Genomic DNA, 16,220 nt, shown 5'->3' on the forward strand with positions numbered 1-16,220 from the left:
CAGCCGCTCGAGACTCGCTGGGTTCAAAGGACCTGAGCTGAAACTGTCCTCGTTGTGGAACTGACCAAAGGCAAAGACAGCACGCGTGTGTACCAGTCCGAGACCACGGCTCCCACCGCAGCAGAGAGGGCAGAGAGGCAGGGTGCGATTCAGCCGGTGCTGGTGGAGCTGCGCGGCAGGGATTTGTTTCCCGGTCTCCGGGAAAGCCTGCTTTGAGCGGGGGGCTTGCGCGTCTGGGAACAGTGCCCCCCGATCGTGGCTGCCCGGGGGTGGTGGCGGAGCGCCGTGGCGGCCCGTGCCGTGCCGCTCCGTGCCGTGCCGCTCCGTGCCGTGCCGCTCCGTGCCGTGCCCGGCGCGGCCGTGACGGGCGCAGCGCTTCCGCGCCCGCCGCCGCAGCCCTGCCCCCGCCGCCTGCGCGGCCGGCCCGGCCCGGCGGAGAGGCGGGGGGATTTCCAAGCGCCGGCGGCCTCGCCGCTTCCTCTCCTTGTTTTGCTTTCGATCTGGCCCTCTCTCCGCCCGGGCGGAGGCACTGAACTTTTAGTTTTGCTCCCGCGATTATTCAGCGCCTGTTTTCATTTCCATTTCGCGTCCCCTGGCAACGGCGGTAACCTTGAGGAATTATATAAGGGCCACGGAAACGGGCCGTCAAGGTAATTTTGAATTGTTTTCTAGTTTTCCTATTTCTTTTTTTTTTTCCTTTTATTTATTTTTTATTTTATTTTCCGCATTGCCGCCGTTTCCGTATGTAGGGGGGCTCCCGGGCAGATGCGCATCGGTTTTAAAAACAAAAGGTCGGGCTGCAGCGACCGGGGCCGAGCCTAATTCCGCCGCTGCGTTTGGGAAGGGGCTGGGGGGTAAAGGGAGAGGCGGCCGCGTCGGGGATGGAGCGGGTGGGGGGTACCCGCCGCATCCCGGGTGGGGAGGGAGCTGGGGCGCGGAGACAAAGGCGGGGGCGTTGGATCGGAAGGTCCGGGGCGCGGCACCGGCCGGGCCGGGCCGGGGTCCCTGCACTTGTTGCAGGGCAGGAGGCGGCCGGTGGCTCCGGTGAGGAGAGGGGGCCGCGGGCGGGCGGAGGGGCTGCGTACGGGGGTCGTTGCACTGCGAGGGGGGGGCGCTGCCCCCGCCAGTGCCGGGGGAAGGGCGGGAAGGGGGCGCGGCCTCGCGTCCCCCCCGCCCCGCCCCGCGGAGGGCCCGTTACACAAGCGGCGGGGCGGGACCGCCCCCCCCCGGGGGGGGGGGGGGGTGCCCTGGGCCCGAGGGGTTGCGGCCCTCGGGGCCGGGGGATCCCGGGATCCCACCCTGCGGGGGGATAGCGGCGGCAGTGCGGCGGGAGGAGATGAGCAGGGCTAGGGGCGGTCGGGCCGCGGCGGAAGGAGGAAGTGGCGCGGCCGCTCTGTTGCCTACAGGAACAGCCTCCGCTGCGGGTACGGGCAGCGCGTTTGCAGGGCGCCATCCTGCCCCGCGCCAGCCAGCGCATGGCCAAGGCCTGGACGTCTGCCCCCAGAGGGAGTCTATGAACCAGAGTTTTGTTTGTGCGCAGCGCCGAAGGCCAAATTCCAAGCGTTTTGCTATGTCTGGGGTCAAAGTTGCAAGTACTCGAAGAGTTGGATCCCGCGGCCCAGGTTCCCAGAGATACTTGGGTCTTTAATTCCCGGTTGATTAGCGTGAGCACCTAAGCAGCAAAGTCGGTGACTGTCTTACTTATTTAGGCATAGAGCTCCAATAAAAAAATTTCAGAATGCAGAACTTCCTTTCCAGTTATTGTACGGTTATAATTTATAGCCCAGCTTACCGTGCTAAAGCTTTGCAGACAGCAGTCTCTTGAAGGTGTGAGTAGTTGTAAACTACAACCTCAGTTTCTGGAGATGAAATACAGCATGTTTATAGTTATTTTATTTAAGTCTTAATGGGTTTGCATACAGTAACTTTTGCAGAATGCTCGTGTTAATACCATAAAAAGAGAGTTGAGTGGAGCAGCAGCATTTAAATTCACCTTAATACAGAATCAGTGACATAAAAGTAGCAGAATCTGTGAGGCCAGTGGTTTCAGTCTGAATTGCAGTCTTTCCATGCCACCAGCCCCTGCAGAGACATAAGTATTCTTCTCTGGCCCCTCTCAGTAACGTCCCACCGGGGAATTACTTCACCTGCCCTTTGTGTGCTGCAGTTTCTGTTTGCTGGCAAAGGGTGGTGAAAGATGTGAGTGTGGACTCCTTTGGCACAGTATCATTTTGTCATGGTCATGTGCCATACTGCAGTTCTTCAGCAAGCTACAGACATGGCAAGGTGTGAGTCTGCTGAGCCCCGTGTTATCTCTCTGAGGCTCAGGGTTCCAGCGGGGTCGGCAGACATATGTGGGGCGATCAACCATTAAATTTGGCACTTACCTTTGCACTGCCGCCTGGTTACTTGCTGACTACAGAAGGGTCGGGTTTCAGAAGATGTCAGGTCAGTCTCTAGAGAAGAGCTGTTCGTCACAGGCCATGTTACATGGAAAGGGGTAGCCAAGAGGTGTGAGAAATAACACGCAGGCTGTTAGGAGCGGGGGTTAAAGGCCCCATTCTCCATTGTGCGAAGGCCTTTGGTATATGGGACCAAGTGGAGATAGAGACAGAATCTTAACAAAGAGTTGAGGAAATGACGGGGAAAAAAAAGGGAGCTAAGATTCAAGAAGAAATGGAAATATTTTTGCAACAGAAAGATTTTACATTAGACGAATGGGCTTTATGTAAATAAATTTGCAGCCAGGCTATGTATGCCTTAAATTAAAACACTTATGTATACTCTGTGTATATTAATATGTATTTAAAAATCAAACATTAGGGAACAGCTGATAGGTGAAGAATGTAAAGTTTGCTATGACACATTCTGTTTTGAAGAGGAGCATCATCCCCATGGTATTAAAATGTATACATGATACAACACTTGGAGTATCAGGAACATCATGAATGTTCAGGTATTGTAGAGACAGACATAAAGAGGATAGAGTAACTTGCACGTGCATGAAGTGGGATATTTTTGTAAAAGACAAAATAACTCTTTGGGGAAATAACATAGGGTCTCATGAACTGATGATCTAGGTCTGTGAAAAGATAGAGATTAGGGCTGTATGACTGTCTGCCCAACCAGGATTTTGGCAACAACAACTGTCATCTATTAAGGGAACATAGAAAAGCTACAAGAATAGGAAATACAATTGTTAATGGGAGGTCCAGTTGCCCCCACATAGATTATGTCGTGTTCCAACGTGCAAGTTGCTCAGATGCAAAACAAGCATACTTGCTAGGTGTACCTTGTACAGATAGTCTGTGGCTCGCAACTCTGGACAAGGTACTGTCCAGCAAGAATGAAGTTCAGAATTTTACATTCAAAGTCCCATCCAACTCTGGAGTGACAGTGATCGCAGTGTTCTTAAATTCAGTGTTGCTTCAGAAGTAAAGCCAAGAGTTGTGGTAGTGTTTAATTTTCCAAAGTAAATCTTCATAAAGCGAAGAAAGAAATTAATCAAATGGTAAGAGGCAGCCAAAAGTGTAAAACAGTTGCAGTTGGCATGTAATTCTTTGAAGACACTAATAGTAAAGGCTCAGAGCAATTGCATGGCATTATGATGAGAAATACCAAAAAAGCTGATCATGCTGACAAGCAAAGGAGCTCAGTAGAAGTAAAAAGATGTCTTTCAAATGTTGAAGGTTTATCTTCAGATGGGAAAGGTGGAAAAGAGCATAAGATCTGTGTTAAACACCGTAAGGGAGGCCAAAAAGAGTCATGGAACAAGCTGCTGAAGACATGAAAACAATTAGAAAATGCTCTTTGAAGTGCATCAAAACCAGGAAGCCTGCTGATAAGTGATCTATGCGTAGAAGGAGTGCCCAAGGAAGATAAAGTCATAGCAGAAGACTGAAACAAATTCTTTGAGCCTTGCTTCAGCAAGGAGGAGTTTTAAGGCGATTCCCTTGCAGGAGGCTTTTTCTTTTTTTAAGGAATGAGCATGTTGGAGAATTTTTCCTGAAGGGAAGTGTCTGTAAGAGAGGGTATCAGATAAACCATTGAGAAGGATGAAGTAGAAGGCAGGAGGTGATACTTGTTGAAGAGTTTTGGAGAAACTTAAAATAGGAAGTTGCTAGTACATTGCCTGTTGTGTGTAACTCGTTGCATAGGCCTGCCTTAGTGCTTCAGGAACAGAAGGTGACAGATGAGCTGTCGGTTTTTCAGGGTTTCTGGGGAGACTGACAACTCAAGGATGGGCATTTTTGTTTGCTTTTTTGTTCACCAGGGATTAGCGAATGGTACTAGTGAACATGGGTATAAATGTGATACACTGACGAAGACTAGGCGACTAGGCTGGACTTGTGTTGCCAAGGAGTTATGCATCATGACTCTTCTAGCATTCTCTAAAGGAATTGCTGAGCTGTTGTCTGGTTGATACAGTCCTTATTAAAGCAGGGCCAGTTTCAGGATGGGATCAGTTTGCTCCGAGGTGTACAGTCATGATCATTTTGCTCAGTGAAAGGAAGTTACCAGTTGTACCCCTCCTCCCAAGTCTGCCCAGGGTCTATGCTGTATAAGGGTTGGAAGAGGGGATAGGTGGTAGTGATTTAACAAATTTGCTGGTTGTATTGATTCATTCAGAGCATGAAAATCCCAAAGGCTGAACAACAAAGCCTGCAGAAGAATCTTATATTGCAAGTCCAGATGTACCTTTGCAAATGAAGTTCAATACAGGCCAATGTAAGTGTAACGCGCATGGAAAGGAATGCAGTCTTAACTGTCTGTTCACAAGGATGAAATCTGAACTGATTTTTTATTCAATAATCCAATGAAAAAATTAGCTCTGTGCCAAGATGTGGCTAAGAAAGGAGAGGGCATGTTAGAAATTATTAGGAAGGAGTAAAAATAGAAATAGAAAACACCATTGTGCCATTACAAGTCCGTGGTGCTCCCCTTTCCTGATTCAGGATTTAGTGAAAGTTACTAAGCTGCAGAGAAGGGTGTCAAAGATGATCAAGCATATGAAGGTGCTTTTGTGAAAGAGTAAGTAGCTTGGAAAAGAAGTGACTGAAGAAGTTGTGGGGATATTCTTTAAAATCATTAGTGTTGTGAAGATAGCGAGTAGGTAAGATAAATGAGACCCAAATAAAATGTTGGGACGTAGCTTCAAAACAACAGATGATTATACAATATATAAATTGTGGTGCTCATGGCCACTGTGTGTATGTCAGGAGTTTACTGGTGTTCATGAGTGATTAGGCAGTCTGTGGGAGAGAAACTTGCTGTGCAGCTTAGAAGTCAGAACAGTTCAGTATCAAATTTTGGGCACTGATTGCCCACAAAGAATTACTGCAGGTGTTGATCAAGAATTATTGCTGAAAACTGCTAATAGAAACTTCCACTGAGAAGCATAAGCTATGGTCCATTTGCAGATAACACAGAGAAGCAGGACCACCTATTGCCATTTGTTATGTGAATCTTGTGGTATAAGATCTTATGAAATTTCCAAGGGAAAAAAATACAACATCTATGATGATCCTGTTTAATCTATGCTTGTTACCCCTGCACTTGTTGACCTGACAGCAGTTACAGTAAGGTTAAGTACATCCTGTGTACATTTAACATTGCATTGGAGTGGTACCCCTGCAAAATTCTTCTGATATTCTCATATTAGAACCTCAGCTTGTATTTTGTGCATCTTGTACTGAAAAGTCATGATCCATTTGTTGGTAAAGACATAAAACTAATCACGTGTTACTTATCTCTGTGACTCGTTTGTAAAGATTACTCTTTTGAAACTCGGTTCTTCAAAGGCCTGTAATGATTGTGATATTGAGGGCATAAACCATAAGGCAGTGTTTACAGAAGTTTTATTGTAGTTTATACTGCTACAAACTGATCAGTGCAAAAGATTTTCTGGTTTGTCCTTTGAGATCTCAAGTGCAAAAGCAAAACACAAATAAGCAAACTGAAGAGATTCTGGCTACAGCAAACGAGAGGATTTGTTAAGTTGCATATTCCTTACATATGATTAATATTATGGAAAAAATCATTCTGTGCAATTAAATAATTTCCCCTTGGGTTGTTTGGTTTGGTTTTTTTTCTTTTTTTTTCCCAAGAGTTTGTTGGAATTGTCTGAACGTTCTTCCATGTATTGACTGTGTTTGAAATCTTGTGTTAAGATTAAAATAGATTACCATAGCCATTAAGAAAAGCTGAAATTAATAATTGGCAGTTAGTGGAAGGGAAACCATGTTAACAGTTTAGAGCTTAATGTTGGCCTATATGTATATAAATATATATATGCAGACATACATATTGACATATATATAAAAATATAAAATGAAGATGTTTTGTATCTAGCATAAATAATATACTGTACAGCACACATTTTTTATTGATAAACTGTAAAAAGGTTTTAAAACTTGCTCTTCTAATTAGTGCTAGATATGTTTTCAATTTCTTAGAAGCTGATGAAAAATTACTGTTTTTTTAAATGACCTAGAGAGAAAAGAAAGAAATGGGAACCAGTACAGTAATATTTAATTTCTTTATGTGTAATATACTGCAAGCCCAGCTTCACGTATATTGGAAATCTTCTGACCCTTTTGTTTGCTTGGGGGCAGATTGCAGTAAATGTACAGTAGTCTTTAGTACAAGGCAAACATTTTATCTTGTTGCAGCTTGGACACAGGCATCCAGTAGCAAATCTGTCTGCATGTGGCATGTTTTTTCACCCCCAGTACAGAACTAAATTTTAACTCTTAAGTTATTTTAACATTCAGTTGTTGCTGAATAGGTTGCTAGCTTCAAGATAAACTTGGAAGTAATAATTTCCATATTCCTGGCTATTAAAGAGTACAGCAGGTTGCAGTTTGATAGTTTTTCAGCTAACCTTTACGGGCTTGGTTTGTAGCTCCCAGCATATCTCTGGTGTTAGGAATGGAGTTAAGGTGTGGCAAAAGCAAAAGTATTTAAATTTATCCTTTGTTTTGAACTGCACGTGGCAGTGGATGTTGTCTAACCATTTCCCTTCTGCTTTAAAATTATTTTACTTTTTAGAGACTTAGATACTTAAGGTTGATACAGCACAAAAGAAGGAAGAGTTGCTTAAGCATTTGGTTTTAAAAAGTCTGAAGTGTGGTTAAGTTCTGCTTTTTGACATGAACGGAGGGATATGTGTGACTTGAAGGGCCCGATGAGTGCACAGAAGACAAAGCCTGTACTGTAATATTCCTCCTGTACTGTAATATTCCTGTTGATATGGAACATAGCTTGACAGCATTCCAGGCAAGCCTCTTACAGATAATGCCTTAGTTGTTTAATAAATTAAGGTAGCAGTAAATTTAGGTCTTTATGTGCATTTCATGGAGATATGTGTATATAACACACATTTGGTGCATGATGTGGGCTTTCGTGTATTTAGTGCACTGACTGCTCTTTTAAGGTCTTTTGTTGAATTATGTAAATGTATATGCAACTGAGATATGAATCAAGTGGAAAATACTGAAGTACTAAATTTTTTGGACTAGGCATATAAATTTGTAAAATCAAAACTAAACACCCCAACCCCCAAATACTTTCCAAAATTGTGACAGCACATTAAAAAGTTTACCTAAATAAAAATAATTCCACAACAGGAAAACAGGCAGGATAGGAGGCTAATGTTTTTAAATTACTGAAGGCTTGCCTGCAGCATCTGAAATCCCAACAGTGTTACAAGAAAAAGATGAAAGCAAAACTTCAGGATAAATTGAAACCAAATATAAACAAAAGTGAAACTGACTCCATTGGTTTTCATTTCCCAGTTGGCAAAATGAAAGAATAAACACAGAGCAAAGAAGCATGAGGGCTGAACTTGAAAAATTAGTTCATTTTTACTATTTATTTCGTGCTTTGGTAAATGTGACTGCTGCACGGCAGCAAACTACACGATAGGGAATAGGAGCTGCACTGCTGGTTTTTCCAAGTACCACTTTTTGCAGCCAGAGATCTGGTCAACAGCCCTGCAGTGTGGGAAAAGTGGCATCTTCTTCAGTCACGGAAGTACCATTTTGAAATGCTGTGGCAAACACGTACAGAAAGTACAATGGAGGTGATGACATGCCATGTGATGAAAGGGAGTCATTCATTCAGCTGGTAGGTGCGCTTGAATTTTATTCATGTTGAGGTTCAAGTTGTTATAGGATCAGGTATAAAATATGTGGTGTGCTTTTTTTTTGCACCCCACCTTTGAGGTCATCCTCTTAGATCTGGGGCAGATCAACAGTAACCAAAAGATCTTATCTGGTATCAGCTTTGCTGATGACATGAAATGACTGTGAATGATTTCACTCCGTTTCCACAGATGAGTCAACAGCTAGAAGGTCCTTTTCAACCTTGAGAACTACCCGGTTAATCAGTCAAAAGATGGCCAAATGTTGGGTGGCCATGTAGGCTCAAGTGAACGTCCTTTTCATATGTAGAGATGTGTTCCTGGGCCATATCTGCAAAAAGTTTGGGTGTTGATAAGAAGCTTGGACAATCACTGCTCTGCTGAAGATATACTGGGGTGAAATAAAAGAGAGTTAAATTCCAGAGGTCTAATTCTCACACATTTGAACACATTGCATTCAAGCATATAAAAACTAAATGCTTTGGATGCCAAAACCATTCTGGAGATTTGAGATTGATGAGGGAAGCCGAAGAAGACTAAGTTTGTTTAATTTAATAATATTTATCCAGCTTAGATGTGAAATGAAGATGAGCTGAGTTGTCTCACTCTAGCTCAGTAGTATTTTAGGAAACTTCCAAGATAGAAATAGCTGCTGCAGATCACAAATGGAGGCTAATTGGTGTTGGTCTGTGGTCTACACAAGAACTTTAAATTAAAACCACACTTTGTAACCAATCCTATTACCTATTCTTATCCTGTATGTCTTGTGGCAGAAGAAAGAGTAGCATTTTTAGAAAAAGGAGAATTAGATCATACCATTTCAACAAGCACAAGTACAAGCACTTAATACTTGCCACTCTTTAAGTGCAGGCCTTTCAAATGTGTGTACAAGAGGAAGACATTTCTCTCTTAAATTCTCCGGTGTCAAGCAGTATCTCTAATAACTAATTCAATTTATTTTTTGTGCTCAACACATCTGCTTCTTTCATGGTGCTATTTTTGTAACCATAAATACATTCATGTGACAGACATGTTTCCAGCTTGCCGTGTGGATGATTCAGAGAATCCCAGCCCCCAAGTCTGTGCCTGCTCTGATCTGTCTGTAAAGAAAGTGTCTAAGTAATTGAGTGTTTTTTGCAAATCCAATATAGTGTATACTTTTCTTTAATACTTTCTCTTGGAAGTAAAGGAAGCCCTTTCATAAAAGGGCTGGGTTTGCTGCTTTCTGTGAGGTTAGGCAGAGTTAGTTTATGTCTTTTGCTCTCGGATCTGGGTGCTCTGCTCGCGATTAGAAGTTTGGGTAGCAAAGGTGTAGGTGTGGGTTACCTATTAACTTCAGTGGTAGAAACTGCCCTTGCCCAGACAATAAAATGAAAGCTTTAAGCAAATATTAAATCTCACTTTAGCGTAGTGTGCAAATAGTTTTTGCTGTGAGTTGCAGAACAGTATGTTATACAAACAAAGGTAGCTGTGAGAAACAAGCCCAATCAGAGCAAGGTGGATTACATCAGGTGCAGGTCATGGCTGGTGAATGTGAAAACTCTTCCTTGAACACATTTCTCTCAGTGTTTGCTATCTGGAATAATTTTTTCTGCCTCTCTGAGTGTCTCTAAAATGTCTTTTTGCTGTCTTGCCTGAGCCTCACAAGCTATTAGTGTGGGAACACTGAGATTAAGCCCTTTTGGTTTACAATGGCTGTTTTTCTAATGTATAGCACTCTATAACGTGCTTATCTTATAAAGCATTCACCCTATACTTAGGCAGAGGAACGCTAGGCAGGACACGGAGATGAAGACTACCCAGTCTTGCAGGTACTTGCATGCATGATTTTCCACTGCTTTCAGAGGGACCCATGTAGGAAATGTGCTTGTTAAAAGTTTTAGGGATGTCTCCTGTAAACCTAGTCACGGATCTCATAAGAGTGTGGTGGTCCAACAGAACAATGCTGTTGAGTTGCATCAGTGAAGCAATCCTTGACAATTGTTTGAGCCTTAATAGCCTTGCCGTTTTCACCAGGCTGGAAAATTCTTTATGAATCAGGTGTCAAATGCTGAGTTTTCCTGGTGGCTTTAAAGAACACACAGGGTTTGGCTTCCATGGATTCCGACTGACACAGCTAAGCAGCAACACTAATATGTGTGGGTATTCAGGAGTGGATTCATGTGTGAACTTTTAATTCGGGAATAAAATTGATTATTTGGGAGATAACTGCTCCCCAGTGCAAGGAATTAATTACTCCCTGAAAACCTTGCCAGCAGATTTCTTGTTGTAAAAAAGCCCTTCCCAAACTTGTCTGAATGAAGTACAGCTCTGCTACTGAAAAGTCACCACCTGTCTTCTAGGCAGCTTTTAGGAGAAAAATAGTTAGATACATCCCAGATACTGGGGACAAATCGTGGTCAGACATTAGATGTAACACAAAGTTTAAGAAGGAAACAAATCAGGTATTGGACTGATTATTATAATCAACTTATGGCTGCTTTTGAGATTCCTGAAGGAGGTGGCAAGGGAAGAGTCTTCTGTAGTCACATGCTGTTATCACTTGCACAGACCAGTTGACATCCCAGTGCCACCAGAATCTGGCATCTCCCATATTCAGATCTGGGAAACAAATGAAAGAGACCCCCAGAAAACAAAATATTCTTTCAAAGCTTAAACTAAAGCAATCACTTTGTATTGTCACCAGACTTGCAGACACTGAAATGTGTGCAAATGATCATCATGGCAAGGATACTGCAGAGATGATCTTTAGCAATCTGTTAGAGGCCCTGGGCCAAGTTCCCAGCTGAGGTAAGTTGCTGCCATGCCAGAGAAGTGAATGGGCTCAGCCACAGGCATTGTGTTGTTCAAGTGTTATGATAGTGTTCAACATACAAGCCAGTGCAAGGGAAATTTCATTGTCAACATTGAGAGGCTGAAGTGTTGTTTCATTATGGCTAAGTCCAGAAGCAAAAAACCAGCCTTCTGGGTCTATTGTATTAAAATAAGATGGATTTTCTTCAGTGCACTTCTAGTCTGCAAATCCAAGGGGTACCTTTAATGATGCCTGAGATCACTGCAAAATAACAACTCATGTCTTTGCTGCTGAGGGAGAATAAGCTTTGCAAGGAAACCAAAGAAAAGAGTCTGTTTTGATGTGTAATGTCTGAATCCCAGCCAGGGCATGTTAACACCCTTTGGGTGGAACAGAAATGCTATAGGGCTGATGAAACACACTTTATATACAATATGAGTTCCCATTGTATGTTTTCCTGGGCATGTTTATCATGTAGTCTGTAATGCTGATTTCAATACATGTTTGAGGTATTTTCTGCCTTTGTTTTGTTTGGGATTTTGTTTGGTTTTTTTCTTCAGGGCAAGTCAGGTTGGTTGTTTTTTGCCCTCTGTCCCTTGAGGATGCAAGGGCTTTTCTTCCTTCTATCTTTGTGTATCTTTCTTGGGTAGAGCAGCATGAGAGGAAGGCATAACGAATGCTTCCCTCCCCCTCCATCTGCCTTGCACTGAGGTGGGCACAACCTGGCCCCTGCTTTGCAGGGCCTTGGAAAGTTGGGTAGCTGTTGAATCTGTGATGCAGCAGCCTGGTCTCCCAGGCTTTTCACCACCCCACAGAGTTTTCCTCTTGACAGCCATGGTCCTGTTGTAGCCCTGCCACATTTGATTTGGGAATCTAGGGGAGCAGGTGAAGTACTGCTCATTGGTTGCCTGTACAGGTTCTTCCTAATGGCCGGGCCATGCCTTATACTAGTCTGCCCAGGATCTGTGCCATCCCATCCTGCCTGCTCTCCAATTCTTTGCTTTCTGGCCTGTCTTGATGGAGTTTCCTCTTTGCTGCAGGCACCTGGGCAAATAAGATACCCCCTTTCCTGGCTGCAGTGAATTATTTTTCTTGGTGATGGATAGGAAGGATATAGCATGATCACGATGTCTTTTCTGCTGCCACCAAGTTGTTAGGAAAGGGCAGGAAAAATACTGCCATTGCTGCAGTGTGGATCAAGCATTACAGCCAACACAGGAGCTGGTTCTGTGGAGCAGTCAGCCATGGCATGTACTTCAAGGGAACGCAAGGCAACAGGTGCTTCGTAAGAAGCAAATCTGCCAGTGATGTTTCCCCCATCCCTGCCTGTTCAACAGGGCATCACTGACAGAATAATGGTAGGGAATAAAAGAGGCAACATTATATGCAATTAAAAGACCAGAGAGGGTAGGTTTTGCATTCTAACTGTCCATCAATCCAGAAAGTTTTTTACAGGTTTTTATGTGTTTTTCTGCTTTGTATCTGTTTTCTAAACCAAGAGCTTCAGGATTTTATTTTGAACCTGTAACCTTTGCCCCTCTGAGAACAACAATGCCCACTTTTTCTCCTAACTACTCTTTAATTACGTAGTTTGCTGTTGGTTCCAAAAAAAAGGTACGGATATTTGCATGATTTGGGATTATGAGAAAGAAGGCATGTTAACTCTGCTTCTGCAGCATCAGTGGTAAGATTCTCCTCTGCCTCCTGGCAGATGCAAAATGCACCAGGCAGAGGTCTTGTCTCCCTGCAGGCTGTAGGCAGGGGGATTTCAGGTGTCTGAAGTTGAAGCCACTGAGTAAAGTGGACTTCTGTTGTCCTTGTTTCAGTATCAATCTCACATTTCTGAAGTATTTTTGAGCAGGTGAGGCAAGCAAGTTTTCTTATGTGGGAGAAGGCTCTATCCCTCTGATGAGTTTGACTTCCAAGCAGGGCTTTGCTCAGAGTACATACGGTTAAACCTTTGAAAGGGGCATTCACAATAGAATAGCTGAGAAAAGTGGACCTATATGCAAAATCCCATATGAAGGCAGAGTCCAGTCTGTGACCAAAGGGCAGAATTTTGCTCCAAGTACTGTTCTTTAAAAAAAGATCATGTTTCCTTGTATCCTGGAACAGTCTTGGCACAGGCGCAAATGCAGAACCCAGTTCTCTGAATCCTAAAATTAGCGTATGGTCTCATTTCAGCATATCTCTTTGGTCACACAGGATGATTGATGCTTTTCTGAACTGCAGCAGTGTTAGCAAACAAAGGAAATAGTTTAAAAGATTATCAGCAAAGCACAAGATAACTTTAAAAAAAAATATTACCAGTTCTGTATTTGCTGAAAAAAGAGAAATAGATACTATACAATGTTCTGCACGTGTCCTCTAGGGAACAGATGTTTTTTCACAGCTTTGGGGAAAGGCTGTGACGTACTTCACAAATGCACCTCCAAGGTTCTTATCCCACCTTACCTTCTCAGAACCATTAATAAAATTTCCATATACTGACAAATCTTTTAACTGGGTATTTTGTGATGTAGAAAGAAGAATTGCTTTTCAAGACCTTTTTTTTTTTTTTTAGTTCCATAGAAATATATATTTTTAATAAATATCCACAGGCATAGAGTAGCTTGTGGTTTTGGGATAACCCTTGTGCTTTTCCAGTTATCCAAATGCTACCAGAATGAAACCAAAGGGAAGAGAACATCTTGTACTGCTCAGATGTAATGCCTGCCATGCCGTTGCTTTCACTTTCTGTCTACAGCTACGGCAATTTTAGTGAAGAGCTCTTCATTCTCAAAGGTTACACTTTCTGTATGGCAGGATTGTTATCTCCATCAGGCAAAAAGCAAGTCAGAATTGCTAGAATGTTTTAGCAGTGAATAGGGAGGGCTACAAGCTCTTTATTAAACATTATGGAGTGAAAATATTTATATGTATATACAGATTGCAGCCATCACTTACATATTTTCTACTGTCTCTTTAAAGATGAATAGCTCTTGAAAAGAATTAATATTTTTCTGCTATATCTTGAAATATAATTGAGTGCTGTGAGTTTCCTTCTGAAGAGTCTTGCATAAAAAAATCTTAGGAAAATACATCTTGAAAAGAATGTGTATATAGTTGAATTTCAGCATGGTTTACTGTGCCTTTAAGAATTCTGTGGTGACAGCTACCTACTCAATGCCCTTTGTGTAACTACTCCAAAAAATGTATTTCCCATCCTTACATCATTAGGACTCTTCTTTCAGCTGTGTCTGTCTTAAGAAACCAGCTTGCATGCTTCACCCCCGGCTGGTGATGTGATCTCCTGGTAGAAAGCTCATTTTCAAGTGCAGCATGCAGTAGCAGTGTGATTCACTGGCCTCTTCCAGGCTCCATATTCCTAACTGGACTACACTGGCACCAGCTCCAGTAGATCCTATGCCTTCTGCCCTCTGCAGCACTCTTCCTCCATGTCACACCTGCAGGGTTAGGACAGTTTATAGCTTGTTGTGGGGTAGCCTCCACCATATTTTTGCCGTTTCTAGTTGGAAAAAATAGGCTGAACTGACCACAGGACTAGCACAAACAGTGCAGTAAATAAAGCTTTGAAAAAGGTCAAAATAATCCCTCCATAAACCGTGGCATCAGCAAATCCATGGGCCATGCTTGTCACATGGGAATATCCCAGTGGCTTGCCCCTCCAGACTTGTGTTGGGGGTTGGTATCTTGCATGCTTGGCGTTTGTTTAGGAGTAATGTTATTGATGTCTGAATGTCCATCGATGCATTTAAGCTCCCACTACCGAAAAGGCAAATGCCCCCGACTGCGGCCCCCTCTAAGAATGAGGCAGGTGATAAAAATGGAGTGAGAAAAGGGAAATTCATAAAGCTACCAGTCTTAATACATTTTTAAGAGTCACAGTTAAAAATAGTGGTTCTTGAAGACTGGCTGTCTTAAGAATGGCAAGTGTTCATAAAATGATTTCCCAGCAGGTAGCCTGACTTCCAATGTCTCAATGAGCTCCTCTTTTCAGATAGGGCAGAAAAATAGTTTCTTAGGTCCCATAAGCAGTTGAACATGTTTCTTGACAATTATTCTTCCCTTCCTCCACAACGGGACAGTGATAAACCAGGAAAAAAAAACAAACAGGAATTATTTTCAACATAATGCCAGAAAGTTTGACTCCTGCCTTAATACTCTGGGAATATTAAGCATTTTCCTGTGTTTTCCCCAAAGAGATGCTGGGGTTCAGTACTATCCAGGTTTGAAGCTATGGTCTAAAAGCACAGGAGCTTTATTAGTGGTTTTGGCTTAAGGAGTTCCTCCCTGACCACCCCAGCTGCTCCTTCCCACTCCCACACTGGAGTTTCTTTTTCTGTTCGTTCTTTGAGCAGGATGAGAGCCACGGTCCAGGCTCAAACAGATGAAAAAGACCCTACAGAAAGAGGGGTTGCTTGTAAGCTTGCTAGGTTCCTGGTCTTGTTCAGAAAGCTGTCTATGCAAAGAGTAGCATTAGTGTGCAGCAAAATTGGGGTGGGACTGAAGGGTGATGGAGTGATGGAGTGCCAGGTGCTTCTTTGCCATTGGTGAGCTGGTGCGGCTCCTTCCCTCTGCAGCCCCACCTGACTCTGCTCTTCTCCCTGGCCACCCCCATCCATGGTCTCTCTAAGGTGTTGAGAAAGATGGTGTCAAGTGACCCATGGCAGGCATTAAGCCATTTTTCTCCCAGTTAACCTGAGTGTGAAGGTTCAGGCAGGCAAAGATAACCAGGTTGCTGAAGAAGTTTGCTTAGGCCAGTGGGTGGGTACCCACAGCTCAGGACATCATGGTAGTGGTGAAGCTAGTGGGAACTGGATGCCTTGGCAGCTCTGAAAGTATTGTTAGAAGTCAACTTGCCCTCTGGTACAAAAAATACAGACAGCTGCATGTAGCTTCTTCTAGGTGTGAATGTGCAGGGGAAGTGCAGGTTGACCAGGAATGGGAGATAGATGCATAGGTGCTTGTGGTTTTACAGCCTGCTCCACATTGTAAATGTTGATGTTTCATTCTCCTTAAAAGGGTGGACTGTTTCTGCTTTTTTCTTTCAGCTGGGTAAACACTGGAGAGAGGCTGGAGCAAGGAACTTGGCATGCCTGCTGTTTTGTACAGCTTACCTTAGTGTCTGGCTGGCTTTGTAGATTTCTTTTATAATTAGTATATTCTGGTGGGTGGTGAAGCTGGCTTGGTGTTAGGTAATGAAACTTTACGTGCCTTTGCTGCCTGTTTTGGAGAATTTCAAAGGTCTTTTCAAACTTGAATGATTCTTAATGTCAGGTA

At 43.3% G+C, this 16,220-nt stretch overlaps 1 protein-coding gene across 4 annotated transcripts in view; it reads left to right on the forward strand.

Moving 5' to 3' along the window:
• The first annotated feature begins 404 nt into the window (after positions 1-404).
• Positions 405-16,220, forward strand: part of IRF2 (interferon regulatory factor 2) — a 41,113-nt gene continuing 25,297 nt past the window's right edge. For 3 of the 4 annotated variants that reach the window (XM_027635835.1, XM_027635838.1, XM_027635839.1), the window contains exon 1: positions 405-650. The gene's annotated coding sequence lies outside the window, so the exon portion shown is untranslated. Of the gene's footprint in view, positions 651-1,023; positions 1,045-16,220 lie in introns of those variants that run through there. The other variant, XM_027635837.1, reaches the window with a different exon arrangement.

This window comes from Corapipo altera, unplaced genomic scaffold, assembly GCF_003945725.1.
Source record: "Corapipo altera isolate COAL_440 unplaced genomic scaffold, ASM394572v1 22b, whole genome shotgun sequence".
Taxonomy (NCBI): Eukaryota; Metazoa; Chordata; class Aves; order Passeriformes; family Pipridae; genus Corapipo; species Corapipo altera.